A 15,502-nucleotide genomic window follows, 5' to 3' on the forward strand; every position below is an offset into this window, starting at 1 on the left:
TCCTCCTTTGCTGTAGAGTCTGATTCTTCATCTTATGATCAAACTCTATCTTCTCAGATTCCTTTGGTTGGACTTCATGTTTAATAACATATTTCACCTCTCTGAACACGACATCTCGACTGTACACAACCTTCCTTGTTACTGGGTTCCAAAGCTTACAACCCTTTAAACCATCCTTATACCCAATAAAGATGCACTTTTTAGATTTACTATCCAACTTGGTTCGTTTCTCCTTTGGAACATGTAAATATGCGTCACATCCAAATACCCTTAGATGTGAAAGAGAGGGTTTCTTACCAGTCCATACCTCTTGTGGAGTTTTATCCTCCAACGCTGATAAATGTGATTTGTTGACCAGGTAACATGCTGTCTCCACTGCCTCTGCCCAGAATTCTTGTCCTAACCTGGCACCGCTGAGCATGCTTCTTGCCCTTTCCATCAACATCTTGTTCATTCTTTGTGCAACTCCATTTTGTTGAGGTGTATATGGAGTAGTCTTTTGCTGTGCTATACCACACTTCTTACAGAATTCTTCAAATTCCTTACTGCAAAAATCTTCACCATTATCTATCCTCAACACCTTGATCTTCTTCTCTGTCTGGTTTTCCACCAGAGCCTTGAATTCTTTAAACCTGTCAAAGACTTCATATTTCTTCTTAAGAAAATATATCCATGTATTCCTTGAGAAGTCATCTATAAATGATACATAGTACACAGACTTACCGAGTGATGGAACCTTCACAGGTCCAAACACATCACTATGAACAAGCTCTAATATATGTTTCGCCCTCTTACCACCAGAGGGGAAACTCATCCGATTCTGCTTCCCATATAAACAATTTTATTGAAAAAAAAATCCAGAGAGCTATTACTCATACCTTCTACCATACCTTTACCATGAAGTATTCAAAGGCCCTTCTCTCCAATATGTCCAAGCCTTTGATGCCACAACATGGTCTTCTCTCCAGAGACCACTAGATTTTCTACTCCACTTCCAGGAACCACAAAACTGCTGCACCCATCAACAACCGTGCTACCTTGTAGCTTGTACACAGTTCCAATCCGAACTCCCCGCATCAATACCAGTGCTCCCCGAACCATCTTACAGGTATCCTTCTTGAACACTGTTTTTACACCTGCATCATCCAACTTGCTTACAGAAATCAGATATCTGGCTAATGCAGGAATATGCAAAACACTTGGAAGTGTTCTAACCCTTCCACCTTGCAACTTCAACTTTACTTTTCTGCGACCAACGATTCTAGCCTTCTTGTCCTCCCCCAAGAAGACATCACCACCATCATGTTTCTCATACTCAAAGAACCACTCTCTATGGGGAGTGAAGTGAAAGGATGCACCTCAGCCAATCAACCATGCCTCATGATCTACATGTGTACTTGAAAAAGCCAAGTACACATCCCCACCTTCATCTGTGGTGGTTTTCGCCTCTGCAGAAGGAGCATAATCAGATCCCTTTCCTTTGTCAGGAGCTTTAGATTTACAATCCCTTTTGTAGTGCCCTTCCTTTTCGCATTTCCAGCACACCACCTTTACAGGTTTTCCTGGAGATTTAGATCTCCCACTCAATGACTTATTTTTGTTTCTGTTCTGGGACCGTCCTCATACAGACAAGGCATCACCATTCTGGCTCTCCATATTTTTCTATCTCATCTCCTTTGTCAGCAAGGATGAGACTATTTCATCAAACTGCAAGGCAGTTGCATTGCTACCTATTGCAATAACCAGACTATCCCACGAATCTGGTAGAGAACACAACAAACTGATGCACTTATCTTCATCTGAAATTTTAATATCAACAGATAATAACTGACTTACCACAGTATTAAATGCGTTCAGATTCTCTGTCACTGAGTCTCCATCTTTCATCCTCAGGTTATATAGCTTTTTCCACAGGAATAGTTTATTCATTAAGACTTAGATTAGTACAAAGTCCTTAACTTGTCCCACAAAGCCTTCGCCGTAGCTTCCCTTGATACATTCAGCAATACTGAATCTGAGACACACAATCGTATTGTGCTCTTTGCCTTCCGATCCAACTTCTTCCATTCTTAATTGGAAACTCCTATTGGTTTAGTACTTAGATCTACCGCGATCCACTGATCTTTATCCACCAACATATCCTCCATCTTGAGTTTCCACAACTCAAAACTCTGACCATTAAATTTCTCGATCTCTATCTTTCCACTACTCGCCATCTTCTTTCACCACTAGAATCGATCTCGCAAATCTCCCATTGAACAGGGTCTACCATAGGCCCGAGCGAAACCCCTCAACAATAAAGGCGTCCCCTTGAAGCCAAACAACTTTGATACCAAATGTAGGTTTTAATCCCGTACAGAAATTACCTGCATACGAATTCTAAAAAACATAGAAAATAAACAATACGAGAGTATAACACATAAAACACATATACACAGAGATTTTCCCCTGGATCCCAAAACTGGGACTACCAGCTTGATTTTTCATTATATTCCTTTCAATGTTATAATACATATTTATACATGCCAAAGCATCCAATACCATGGACCGAAAACCATCGCGTCCAAAAACATGTGCGAAAATCATGCACAAAACCATAGGTGGGTCCACCCAACCTAACATAGGTTCCAAAACCAAAATTTTCCGGGGCGTTGCCCCGGACCCCATAGAGTGGGGTTACCTGCACCCCTCAAACCCCCTATGACCCCCCCGGTACGCAATCAGTGTAACGAAGGGGAGGCTCCGCCCCCCCTCTAGCCCCCCGATTAACTACGTGGGCTAGTCGTGGAAAGAATATAACACAACCAAACACCTTATAGATTGAGGGTTTATCCCAATGGCTAAGCCCCCTGATCTACTTGCTGCATCCAGGGCTTGGAAGTGCCAGCCGGGTAAGATGTCTTGAAGGGTCCTAAAAATTTGTTTAGAAGGCCCTAGGGTTTCCTGAAGAAGGATCATGTCAGAGGGAATGCAATGAAAGAGTCGCTTGAGGGCCAATTTTTTAGGGGGGCTGGCCAAGCCCCTACAGTTGTACGAGAGCCATTTCATCAAGGAACAAAATCAAGGGTGTTAGACGCTCTAAGTTCCCTTGCAATGGTGTTCTGGCACCCTTGAGCCACATCTACCCCCGCTTATTTGATGGCTTTGGAGATCTTTGAAGGTCTGCCTCTGGAGGGTTTGTGCTCGGAGGGGTGGGGGGGAGGGATGTCCAGTCCTAGCAGGTTAGGGTTAGTCACTTTTCGAGAGAGGAGATTGTAGGAGTGCGAGCCGGAGGTAGTTGGGGAGTGGGAGGGGTGATGGAGAGGACTTAGTTCTTGTACCGTTGGCGGGGTGGTAAAAAAAATGGGGGAGAGGGGCTCGAGCTCATAGTTAATGGGGGCATTCATGCAAGAGAGGGATGCAAATTGAGCCAAAGATGCATTTATATGATTATAAAACAGAGTAGAGGGAAAGGGAAGAGGATCATTACCCGTTGTAGCAGCAGCCTCCATAGCAGACCGGGATCGTGTCAGTGGAGGGGATATACGTGGTATCTATGGAGCACTGGTTTGCTGAGCAATGACTCCATCCTCATCCTTTGAGTGATCCTGACCTGTGGGCTACTCGTCCATAATCGGGTCTTCTGGCTGACGATGTTTCGTTCCCCTTACAACTGCCTGTGTAGTAGGAGTGAGTAGTGGGCAGTCCTTGTATAGGTGGCCGACCTTGTGGCATCTTCTACACCAAAAGGGAACACCTTCATAGTCCAGATTTTGGCGACGCAAGAAATGTCTCCAATGGAGGGTTATATTTTCCTCCAGCCCTTCCCTTGTATCCAGATGTACCAGGATATGTGCTATTGTCATGATTCCTGTCTTTTCGAAGGATTGATCGTGTTCCAAGTAAGTGCCTAGGGCATCTCCAATGCGCTTGAAAACTACACGGGCCCAGGATTGCATCGGAAGTCCCAACAAATGGACCCAGATCGAGCCAACACCCTTCTGTTCCCTTTCTGGATCAAATAGTGGATCCCATATTTTTAACAGTACTGGAGCAAACTATATGTGCCAAAATCAGGATAATATTCAGTCGGTGTATTCTTCCCTATGGAAACGCAGGGCAAACCACCATCGAGCCAATACCCTGATGATGGGAAATTATTTGAGCAGGGAGCCCCAAATCTTCGAGGTCCAGAGTCGAAGACGTTTTACAGAGTAGTTCTTGCCATGCACATGACCCACCAGAACCTTCTTTGTAGTCTCTGCAACTTCACCCATTGGAATGTCTTCGCCTAGAGCTAGGTTGATGTCTTTGTCCACTATTTTAAGGCACCTGCTTTTCTTGGGCTTGTCTGAGTGGCGAGCAGTCAGATAGTCCTTGAGAAGACCACGATAACCCTGATTAACGGTCTGGGGGGCGGACGAGGTAGATTTAGGGTTACGTATTGGGGAGCTGAAGCAGTCGGAGCGGATGGGGGTATTAGGGTTTGAGCCTCCAGGGTTTAGGGTTGCACTGGAGAGGGAAGGATTATTGAGGGGAGGAAACCTGGATGAAGGGATACAGAGGTGGAGGGGGTGCAATGGGGCATGGAGATATGGGGGATATAGGGTAAGGGAGCGTCGAAGGTGGGCGAGGGATATAGGCAGGTTCCATGCAGGTTTAGGGTAGCTGGAGACAGAGGGGGGCAATCCAATCCAGGAGTGTCGTCAATGTGTACTGAGGGCGGGGGATGATTCACAGAAGGACCAGGGTGAGCCTGAACGGATGGTGCAGCTGACAGCGGGCACAGGGTGGCAGCGAAGGGGCCAGAGCCCGACACGGTTCGGTGGTGAGACCATATAACCTATTGGGGATGAGGGTCCTCCTCATAGTCAACTTCGTCTAGCTCCATTGTAACCGACAGTAAACGGTTGGAGGAGTTACAGATGTCGAGGTGAATAAACGGGATGAAGAGTAAACTAGGTAACCGCCAGGTGAGTCCGTTGTAGGCTAGGTAATCGCGAGATGGAAGGATGTATGCCGCAGAGATTTTGGGGAGAATGAAGGTAGAGGTCAGGCGAGCAAGGAGGGAAGACCATGACCTTCAAGTCCAGGGTTTTTGGCCCTGAGGGCCTCCATGGGTGCCGTCTTCAACATCTGTAGAGATCCGTCTACAGATGTTTAACTTAATGATTTCATTATTCCTCTTGAGCAAGGCTAGTTTAGATCTAATTTATTGGTTGTTTTTGTTGTTGTTTTATTTATTTATTATTTATTATTTATGATTATGATTATTTTTAATTTTTAATTTTAATTTTAATTTTTGAGCAAAAATTATGTATAAAAAGTGTTCCCATTTCATTCATAAGAGAGGACTCTTAGAGCACAAGTCCATATTATGATGAATTAAATCACATGTTTATTAATTCTTATTTCAGTTTAGATTTTAATTTTATGAGTATTAATTTATTTTTTAGTAGTAAAATATTTTAGTTTTGTTGTAGCTTAATTCATTTAATTAATTTTTGTTGTAGATGTACATGGTGTTAATATAGAATCTGTTCTATGGATGTAGGGTCCACTTCAATAGAACATAGTGTTGTGTAATTAAAATATCTTCGTTAATTTCTTATTGTATAGTTTAATTATGTAATCATTTTTTTACATACAATTTCTTTTATTTATTTTCATAATTAATTTCTTGTTATATGATTTAATTTTTTCATGTAATTAGATTACTCATGTGAAATTGTGTTTATTTATTTATGTAATTGATTGTTGATACAAATTTTATTTATTTCTAATACTTATAATTCTTATTGGGTTGCATTCATTTATGTTGTTCAATAAATGTGCTCAATTCTAGGAATTACATTTGTTGGTTAGTATAGAAACAAGGATCATCTTGGCAAGTAATCCTTTAATTCAATTATTCTTTGTGTGATTCATTTCCTGCATGTGTGGTTTTTTCTACTTATATTAGGGGATATAGTGATAAATTCTTAATCCCACCAGGTGGAAGTGTGTCATTTCCTTTCTTGCAAAAGTATATTAGTGATTCTACCTATGTTTGGGGTTATGATAAGCTTTGGTTTTTTATACCTATCTTAGGGGCTATAGTTATAAGCTTCTTAATCCCACTAGGTGGAAGTGTGCCATTTCCTTTCTTGCAAAAGTATATTAGCAATTCTACCTATGTTGGGGGTTAAGATAAGCTTCATAAGTCCATTGGGTAGAAGTGTGTTATTTTAGTTCTATGCCATTTTAATTTTGCAAGTATGTTTCCTTTATTTCCATCATATGTGTTTCTTTTTCTACAGATGAATGAAAGTTTCACTAGCTTCCAATCCCTTTTTGAAATTGTGTTTACTTTCTTACTAATGTGTTTATTTTCTTACAAGTAGCTTTAGTCACTTTACTTCTGAATTTTTAGAACCTTGCCAAGTTTGTTGTTGGGGAAAGTTTTGAATTAATGAGATTGAAGATATTCTAAGGTAGTTGTGGCAATGCATCTAGAAGGATGGAGAAGAAATGATGCACTAGAGCATTGCATAGTTTTTCTGAACACATAGAATCAATGTAGAAGGGAGCAGCATAGAATGGAGAATCACGTTGAAGGCACAATGAAAAAGTGGAAAGGTGAAAATGGCTAAGTTTGATTATTTTAGCAAGCCTGTGTTTTTATTTGGTATAACTTAGCAAGTGGTGTATTTGCCCATGGTAGTGTCATATCTGGGTATTTCTCATGGTATTTCACTTTATGTAATCATGTATACATTGGTAGAAGCCAAAGGGATTGAGGTTGGATCATTGTTGGTTATTCAATTAGCTGCTATTTGATTTGTGCTTTGTTGTATCTGTGTAATGTTGAATTTAGGCTGGTGAGACGAGGAGAAATATTGTGGCAAGGTTGTATGTGTTGTATCTGACACTTTTTTGGAAATAATAAAAGATGGTTGGATTTTTGTGTATTTTCATTTTCGTGTGCGTTATAACTTGATTACATAATGGTTAATTATATTTCTGTAAGAAGATTTTAATATGTGTGTGAATCAATACTGGTGGTCTATGTAAATGAGACAACCCCCTTTTATTTTTTTTTCTCTTTAACGATGTCACTGTAAATGTTATCGATGCATGTTATCAGGGTTAGTGTTTAAATTAGAGGTTGAGTAGTATATAATGCTTGCTCATTATGAATTCCCTTTCCCCTCATTCTCGCACAAACTTGGTTATTGCAACTCCCATTGGTGCCTCAGATAAGACTTCACCTATTTTTGGAGGTGCTGCCAAAAGATCCGATACTAGTTGAGTTTTGTTGGTCGCACATCACGTTGTTACCTAGGTCAGATTGAAAACAATGCCAACAAATGCTTTCATTGTTGGGACCAAGGTTTATGCTTGAGGGGGCTATGGAACCCTATTAAAAAGGAAATAAATTAGTGGTTTGAAGCCAAGTTTTAAGAGTTTACTACTAGAAAGATTGGGGATTGAAAAATCAATAATGATAAATGGATGCAATGGTATGTGTTCACTGATCTGTATGAAATATTCTTCTCTTAGTTCCCAGAGCTATTAGCAAAGTGGATTTAGAAATTTAATGATCTCAATAGGAATCGACACCTTGTTGAGTCCATAAGGTGGACTCCTGAGTGAGTTCATGGATTGTAGTTTATGGACAATAAAATTTCATGTGTGGTTGTTTTTGGTTCTAAAGTGTCATCATGGATGATATCACTAAATTTTCCCTTGAATCCATAATTTTCTATACTATTGCTGAGTGAAAATTTTTGGGGGGTCCACGCTGAAGATTCATTAGAGTGTTTCCAACTTTGGTGAAGATGTTGTTGTGTAATAAAGACATTTTTAGGAGGAGTTTTACATTAGGAGAAGTTAAACCCCTTGTGCACTAAGGGCGAGTTGGGGGATGGATACATAATAACCTCAGGGAACAGGGTTGAGATGCATGAGTAAAAGGAAGAAGAGGATAAAGGATTTGTAGAAGATCCCTAAATGAGATCATGAAGAGGTATTCCATAAAAGTTAAGGTAGAAAGTACATGAAAGGGAAGATATGAAAATTTTTGAGAGTGGTATTTTGTGTAGTGGAAGAAGGTTCTAAGGTAGTAGTGACAGAGCATAGAGGTCTCCAATGGTGCATGTAGTGGATCAAATTCCAATGAAGGAGATATTAATAGGTCATAAGAGAAGTAGAAGTAGTGGAGACTTGAGAAGTTTTGAAAGATTGTGCATTGGCATACTACAGATAGGAGGAAATGACAAGGAACCTTCACAGTATATCCTAAGAATAGTAGAAGACACACATCCTTAGGACCTTGCTCAGAATATGCCCACTGTCAAACCCATAACCCAACGTGCACCTATTCATACAGAGGTAAATTCCCCAAGTAGTGTTTTCCATACCTTAATTAGCAAAGAGAGTAACGATAGATAAGATAATAGTACAAGCAAATCTGGTAATCTGGGAAGAAGTGGACCACAAAGTCCTTCGTTGAAGAATATTGCACAAGGTGAACCACATTAGCTAGTGATTACACCTAGTAGGCCACTATTAGGAGCTAGTAGTTAGATAAATATGGTAGACACTTTAAAGATATTGGTCTTCCATGGTTTTGGAAAGGAAGATCCAAAACAACATTTCTTTGTTTGTGAGGCAGTATGGGCTACCAATAATGTTAAAGATGATGTTGCCAAGATTGTATAGCTAGAGACTGCTTTTAAAGACCAGGCCTTGACCTGGTATACGAAGTATAAGAATAATGCTTTAGCTGGTCAGGCTAAGAACCATAGGAGATATTAAGCATGTGATGATGACATAATTATGTAGGTCTATGTCTTCATATTAGTACATAACAGAGTTGAAGGAGATCAAGAAGAGATAGGATGAATCTATTTGGAATTACGACCAATTATTTAAAATATTGTTGGGTAAGTTGGCAATTTAAATTCCTAATGAGCAGCATAAGGATTGGCTTATTATGGGAATGCTGCCGCATATCCACGTGACCTTGACTCAACATAACATACAAAGCCACGATCAAGATTTAGATATTTCATTAAAGTTGGAAGCATATTCAACAATGGTTGGTATAAGAGCAGAAAGTCTTAGCATTTATTAGCTTAAGATACAGATGGTCGCACTCAGAACTCAGTTGTTGGAGTTAGCAAAAGGGAAGGAACAATGCTCGAAGGTCTAGCATACAATCTACAAAAAGGAGGGGTACCATAGAAATGAATTCCCCATGGTGACAAATTACATGGTGACTGGTGCAACTAATCTGCTGGCACAAGGGAAAGGATTATGGTGTGAGATTTGTAGAGTGCGGGGACATACACACTGGAGTTTTTGCATGATACATAAATATGAGACTTCCATAAGGACTCTATTCTGCGATTTTTGTATATTTATTGGTCATGAAATCCATACTCGCTGAGCATTGGAGCTAATGTGAGATCACACCATGGATTCATATAAAGTACACGGCAAGAAAGATGGTATGATGTAGAACTACCAACCAGGTAGAGGTCAAGGCATGATGGGTAGGGGAATTGGAGGGCCACGATGAGGATGAAGAAGGGGACTAATAATTTGCTACAATTATAGGTAATTTGAACATATCACTAGAGATTTGCTTAATCCATGTTCAACATGAATATATTGCATGGATTTAGATCATACAACAAAGGTTTTCCCTTATTTTCTCACAAAAATTAAGGAGAAGAAGGGACAAAACCTTTAGAAGGTTACTGTAGAACTACACCAAGATCAATTGTGCGTGAATGTGGTTACATGAGGAGGTACTAAGACTGGGATAGATGCTTCCAAATAGAAAAATACTAATCAACAGTGGGCTAGGAAGGTTGTTGAACCTCTACCAAAGTTCGACCCTTAGAAATTGAAAGCTACCTATAAGGAGGAATAGAGGGTGCTAGTTGCATCGTAGTGGGATGTTCTAGACAATACTATAGTGTATGATATGCGTAGAATTTATGACAGGACCAATGATAAAAGTATTGCAATTAGAGATAGTTCTCTTAAATCATTTTTGAAGGTTTGATTGGAACTAATGCAGAACGATGACACCATACAAAAGCTTGATAGGTTGATGGAATAATGAACGAAGGATTCATAAGTGACATCAAACCATACCCCAAGATGCATAATCAATAAAGTTGGGTAAAGAAAGAGAATCAATTGGGAATTTGAATCCAGTGTGAAAATCATAGGGTTTGATATAGACAATATTATCTTGGACCTGAGATCTGACGTGAATATCCTATTGAAGAAGACATGGGAGATGATGGGGAGACCTAAGTTGACATGGTCACCTATATAATTGAGGCTGGAAAACTAGTACCATGTATTCCCTATTGGTCTATTAACGGGTACTCCTTGGATGATGAATTAAATTCTACATCCAATGAGTGCCCCCATTCAAAATTTGAGTAAACCCATAGGGAGATAAGTTGAAAATATGCGTTGAAAAAGTAGTTTTTTTTTCCCCTCTAAAATTTGATGATGTAATATAATCTCATTTTATTATTTCCACTATTATTTTATAATATTCCTTAAGAGACCCATTTTAGACCTCAAAATTTCTCCAATTAGTATGGGCCATTTTGGGTCATATTGGTTATTATCGGAAATTCATTAAGGGGTATACTCACATAACCATGCCCATGGAAAGATTATTGAAGAAAGAGGTACCCTTTCACTCGACGAAAGATGTTGGTGGGCCTTTGATACTTTGAAGGAGAATATGGTGAGTGCACCATTTTTTATTTTTCTAGACTGGTCAAAAGAATTTCATGTGCATGTGGATTCTTCATCTGTTGCTTTAGGAGCTACTTTAGAACAACTAGGGGAAGGAGACTTAGACCACCTGATTGCCTTAGAAGTAGGGAGTTATTAGTAGTAGAGAAAAACTATAATACTACATAGTGCAAGGGATTGGCCATGGTTGTGCAAAAGTAATGACACTATATGCTAGGTCTAATAAGTTCAAGTTATACACAAATCATTCAAAGTTGAGATACCTAGTGAATAAACCTGTGTTGGGGGGTGCATTTGTAGGTGGTTAATGTTGTTTCAAGAATGTGATTTCAAGGTGGTAGTTAAGCATGGGTGCTTAGATGCCCATAGCACTTATCCTAAATCTCCACAGGAGAAGATGCCCATAATCTAGACAACATTTTACCTAATGCACAGTTGTTTTTCTGTTACAATGATCGACAATTACTTTGCTGAAATTGCTCAATTCCTTAGATATAAGGTTGTTCATGCCAAGTACAATTTTTCATAGAAGAAACAATTGGTCGTCAAGTCTGCGACTATCAACTCATCGCAAGTTGCTTTTATTAGTTAGGCACTAATGGGATTTTGCATAGGAATGTACAACAACCGACGATTTTGCATAGGAATGAGCGACCGATGATATTGATATAATTGCACAAAGGAGTTGCAGGAGAAAATTACGTAGGGAGAGTTACCATGCAAAAGATTCTATACTCAGGTTTGTGGTTGTCAAATTTACTCCTAAGGAGTTTGGGAGAAGCTATGATGTTTTGTGATGTTCGTTAGAGGGTAGGCAAGCATTCTAGGAGAGATGAGATGCCTTTAAATCCATATATTACACTTTCGATTTTTGATAAATGGGCACTAGAATTTGTGGGTCCTATTACCCCACCAACAAAGAGATCCAACACAAGATACATAATTACTACAACAAATTATTTGATCAGATGGGCTGAAGAAACACTAGTGAGGGATTGCAACATAGAGGCTCTTGCACATATTTTGTTTGAGAATGTGGTAAATAGATTTGGTTGTCCAGAATCTTGATGAGTGACCAGAGTACACTTTTTTTAAATAAAAACATTGCAACATTAACCTAAGAGTTCAAGATAAATCACCAAAATAGTACACCATATCATCCTCAAGCCAATGGTATGGTGGAGACTTTTAATAAAATCTTGGAGAATGCTTCAACAAAGTTTTGTAATGTAAATAGAGATGATTAGGACATTAAAATACCTATAGTACTTTGGGTGTACATGACAACTTGTAAATGGTTGATTTGGAAGACACAATTTAGACTAGTGTATATAAGGAAGTTGTGATGCCATTGGAGTTTCTATTACCAATTCTGTGCATAGTTGCTTTCACAAAGATGACTGACTCCAGTGCATTAGAGCATAGGCTTGAGGAGTTGCTGCATTTAGAAGAGGATCAAAAGTTCACATGATTTCATCAAAATGTGTAGAAGGAGTGAGATAAATCTTGACATGATTGTTGTATAAAGCAATAATAATTTCAACCAGGGGACCTAGTTTTTCTTTATGACAACAAGTTTTTGAAGCAACAAAGGAAGCTTAAGATGCATTGGTCTAGACCATATATGATCAAGAATATAATAGAAGTAGGCATTGTGAAATTAGAGAAGCATAATGGTGAACCCTTAGAAGGCTATGTAAATGGAATCTGGCTGAAACTATATAAAGTATAGCCAACCTTTGATGTAGCATTGATAAGGAATATTCCAAACTTCTTCTATGTATATAAATAAAATGGTAGGAGTATTAACTTTTATTTGTGTTACAAATTAGAGACACTTAGTAGTCTGATGCAGAAAGTAGTAGCTGGGTGTATGAAGGATCTTATTAGACAAAAGGGAGCATATTCTGCAAGTGTGTCATTATGGTGAGAAATGCACAGTGTTGGGGGTGAATCCAGGTTGAACAACAAATGTCGAGCATAGGAGTCAATGAGGATGGGACCCAAAACAACCATAAAATGAGGTGATTGGCTGCTGTAGCAACATGTAGTGACCCACCAACAAAAGTATAAAACAATGATAGTGCAACTTGTGTTAGGGAGATTACCATGCTTATACAAGCATGACACAACAACTCCTCATACTTTCAATGAATGTATCGATAGCGTGGAGGCCTCTTGTAGGTGTGGATATGAAAAATATAATTGTGGATGGGATGATATTCGAATCTAAGCACATGTCGATCAAAAATAAACTTGGTGCTATTAATTTTTGTGGTCAATCGGATCAGGACCAATGTGATTTTGTAGTGTGTTGGATTATCCACAAAGGAGAAATTACAAAATGTTGAAGCACGCCAATTATTTATATAAAGTAGGAAAGTTGGCTTTGTTATTCCATTCTATAAATGAGCGATGGAGAGTAGTGTTAGAAGGAGCGATGCCAGTTTCATGGGGAGACGTAGCATAAGGAATCACTGGAGGTTCCAAAGCATTTTAGAGCTATGGAATTTTAGAGACGTCGTTCCCAATTAAACAAGAACTATTTTGTCAAACAAGAACTCTAGCCAAAAAGCCCCCCAAAAAACATGAAAAGATAGTCTGAAAAAGAAAAGTGTTGATTCTACATCAACGCTTTTGTATTCATGGTAATTTTTCAACATTTTTTAAAAATGGTAGTAAAAGCCATTTTTTTTGTTTGCAAAAAAGATGAAAAAATAGCCTTAAAACAAAAAGTGTTGATGTTAGAACAATTATATATATATATATATATATATATATTTTCAAGGTACATTTCAACATGTTTTAGCAATGACGTTAAAGATAAAATATTAGGACTCTAAAAAACCTTAAAATTCTAACAATTTTCAGGCATGATGTTAAAGATAAAATATCATGTCTCTGAAAAGCCTTAAAATTCCAAAAATTTTCATCTATGCCATTAAAGATAAAATATCATGACTTAAAAAACCCCTAAAATTATAACTATTTTCAACCATAGCATTAAAGATAAAATATCATAACTCAAAAAAACCTTTACATTTTTGACAATTTTTCAACCATGGAATTAAAAACCTTAAGTTTTCAACATATTTCAACCATGACATTATGGACAAATTATATGACTAAAAAAAACTTTAAAAATGAACACCTAAATGAAAGAGTCATTATTCCAAGAGTAATTTTTATTTTAAAGGCTAAAAGTATAGCTCTTTTCAAATCTTAGCCTAAGACAACTTATCCCATTGCAACAAAAACTTAAAAATCAACCATCAAAACGAAGTATCCCATTTTAATGGGGCATTAAAATTGCAACATTTTTGTTTAAACTATGGTATCATAAATGATAACAATAAATAATATCATGGCAATATAACTGTATAATTTAAAAATTCAACATTAATTTCTAATACTTTTTTTTTTTACTTTTAATCAAAATATCAATAGTACCGGTAGATCGAATGAAACAAAATTTATTTCTCTAAGTTATTGTTGCATTGTGGATATTATAAACAAATGAATTCTTCATAATTAAAATATATAATACAACAAACATAGAAATGACTCATAACTTCATGTGAGATCATATGGAAGTTAAAATATTTATTTCAAGTTACCATGCAAACATCATTTATATTAAATGTCTTAGACAATTATTCAAAATCATGCATAGGTTCTAGCATACCATCAAAATCTACAACTTTTTCAGATGAATGAATGGATGAAGATGAAGATGACCCATATTCTTCTCTTTCATTAACTAGTGCCTCATCTGAGTCAACATGCATGCTCACCACTTCAAGTTTCAAAAGTTTTCTAGATCTATGGTTGGGTTCAACAAACTCCCATCTTAACATTGTTTCTTTTGGTAGAAGCCTCTTCATAATCTCTATGGTCCTGAAGCAAAGAGTTCCCCTCTTTGTTAAATTGAAATAAAAAACAAATATGTCAACATCCTTCAATTTTAAGAGGTCTGTGCGATGATGATTTATATTTGTACCCTTTCTTTTTATCTTTCTGCCAATTTTTTTTATCAACTACCATCTTTGGCTTGTACACACCATTGAATGGGTGTGTATTTGTGGCATACCAATGTTACTTCAACAGTTGTAACATCTTCATTTTCTTTAATGACGTTTATAATGTTGGTAACCCAGAATGGATATCCATGTGGATTTCCATCTGCTAACACTGCGATCATGCAACCCTCCTTAACATCCTACAAAAAACCCCTGTAAAGGTATTCCATGGCTTCAATTTGTGTACATGATCTTCTAAAACCAATATAACTTTCTATTTCCTTTACCAATGAGGAATTAATAATACCTTGAGATTGTTGTTGTTCAACAATGTTTCTTTCCTCATGTTCATTTGACATATTTTGTGGCCAAATAAATGGAGTCTTCAAAAGTATATCTTCATTTCTTGATCTTGAAATGATATCACTTTGATTATTGAAAAAATACTCCCACCAAACTGAATCAACAACATCAAAGTACTCATATGTATCTCTAATATATTTTTTAATTTCTTCCAAGCATTCAAAATAATTTATATCTCTCTTATGCCTTCGTGCATTATGGATTTCAACAACTGATTGTAATAAAAATATATTTGATGAAAATATTAGATGATCTGGATTGAACTTCAATAATGCTAAACTTGGTGACGATCCCCATTCTGCAACAAATGAATACTTCTTGCCCGATATATTTGTTTTCCCATCATTTTTTTCAATATGAAATTGATG

The sequence above is a fragment of the Pinus tabuliformis genome, chromosome 3_1, assembly GCF_031772625.1.
Source record: "Pinus tabuliformis cultivar Carrire ecotype Pingquan chromosome 3_1, CPIR1, whole genome shotgun sequence".
In the NCBI taxonomy this organism is placed as follows: domain Eukaryota; kingdom Viridiplantae; phylum Streptophyta; class Pinopsida; order Pinales; family Pinaceae; genus Pinus; species Pinus tabuliformis.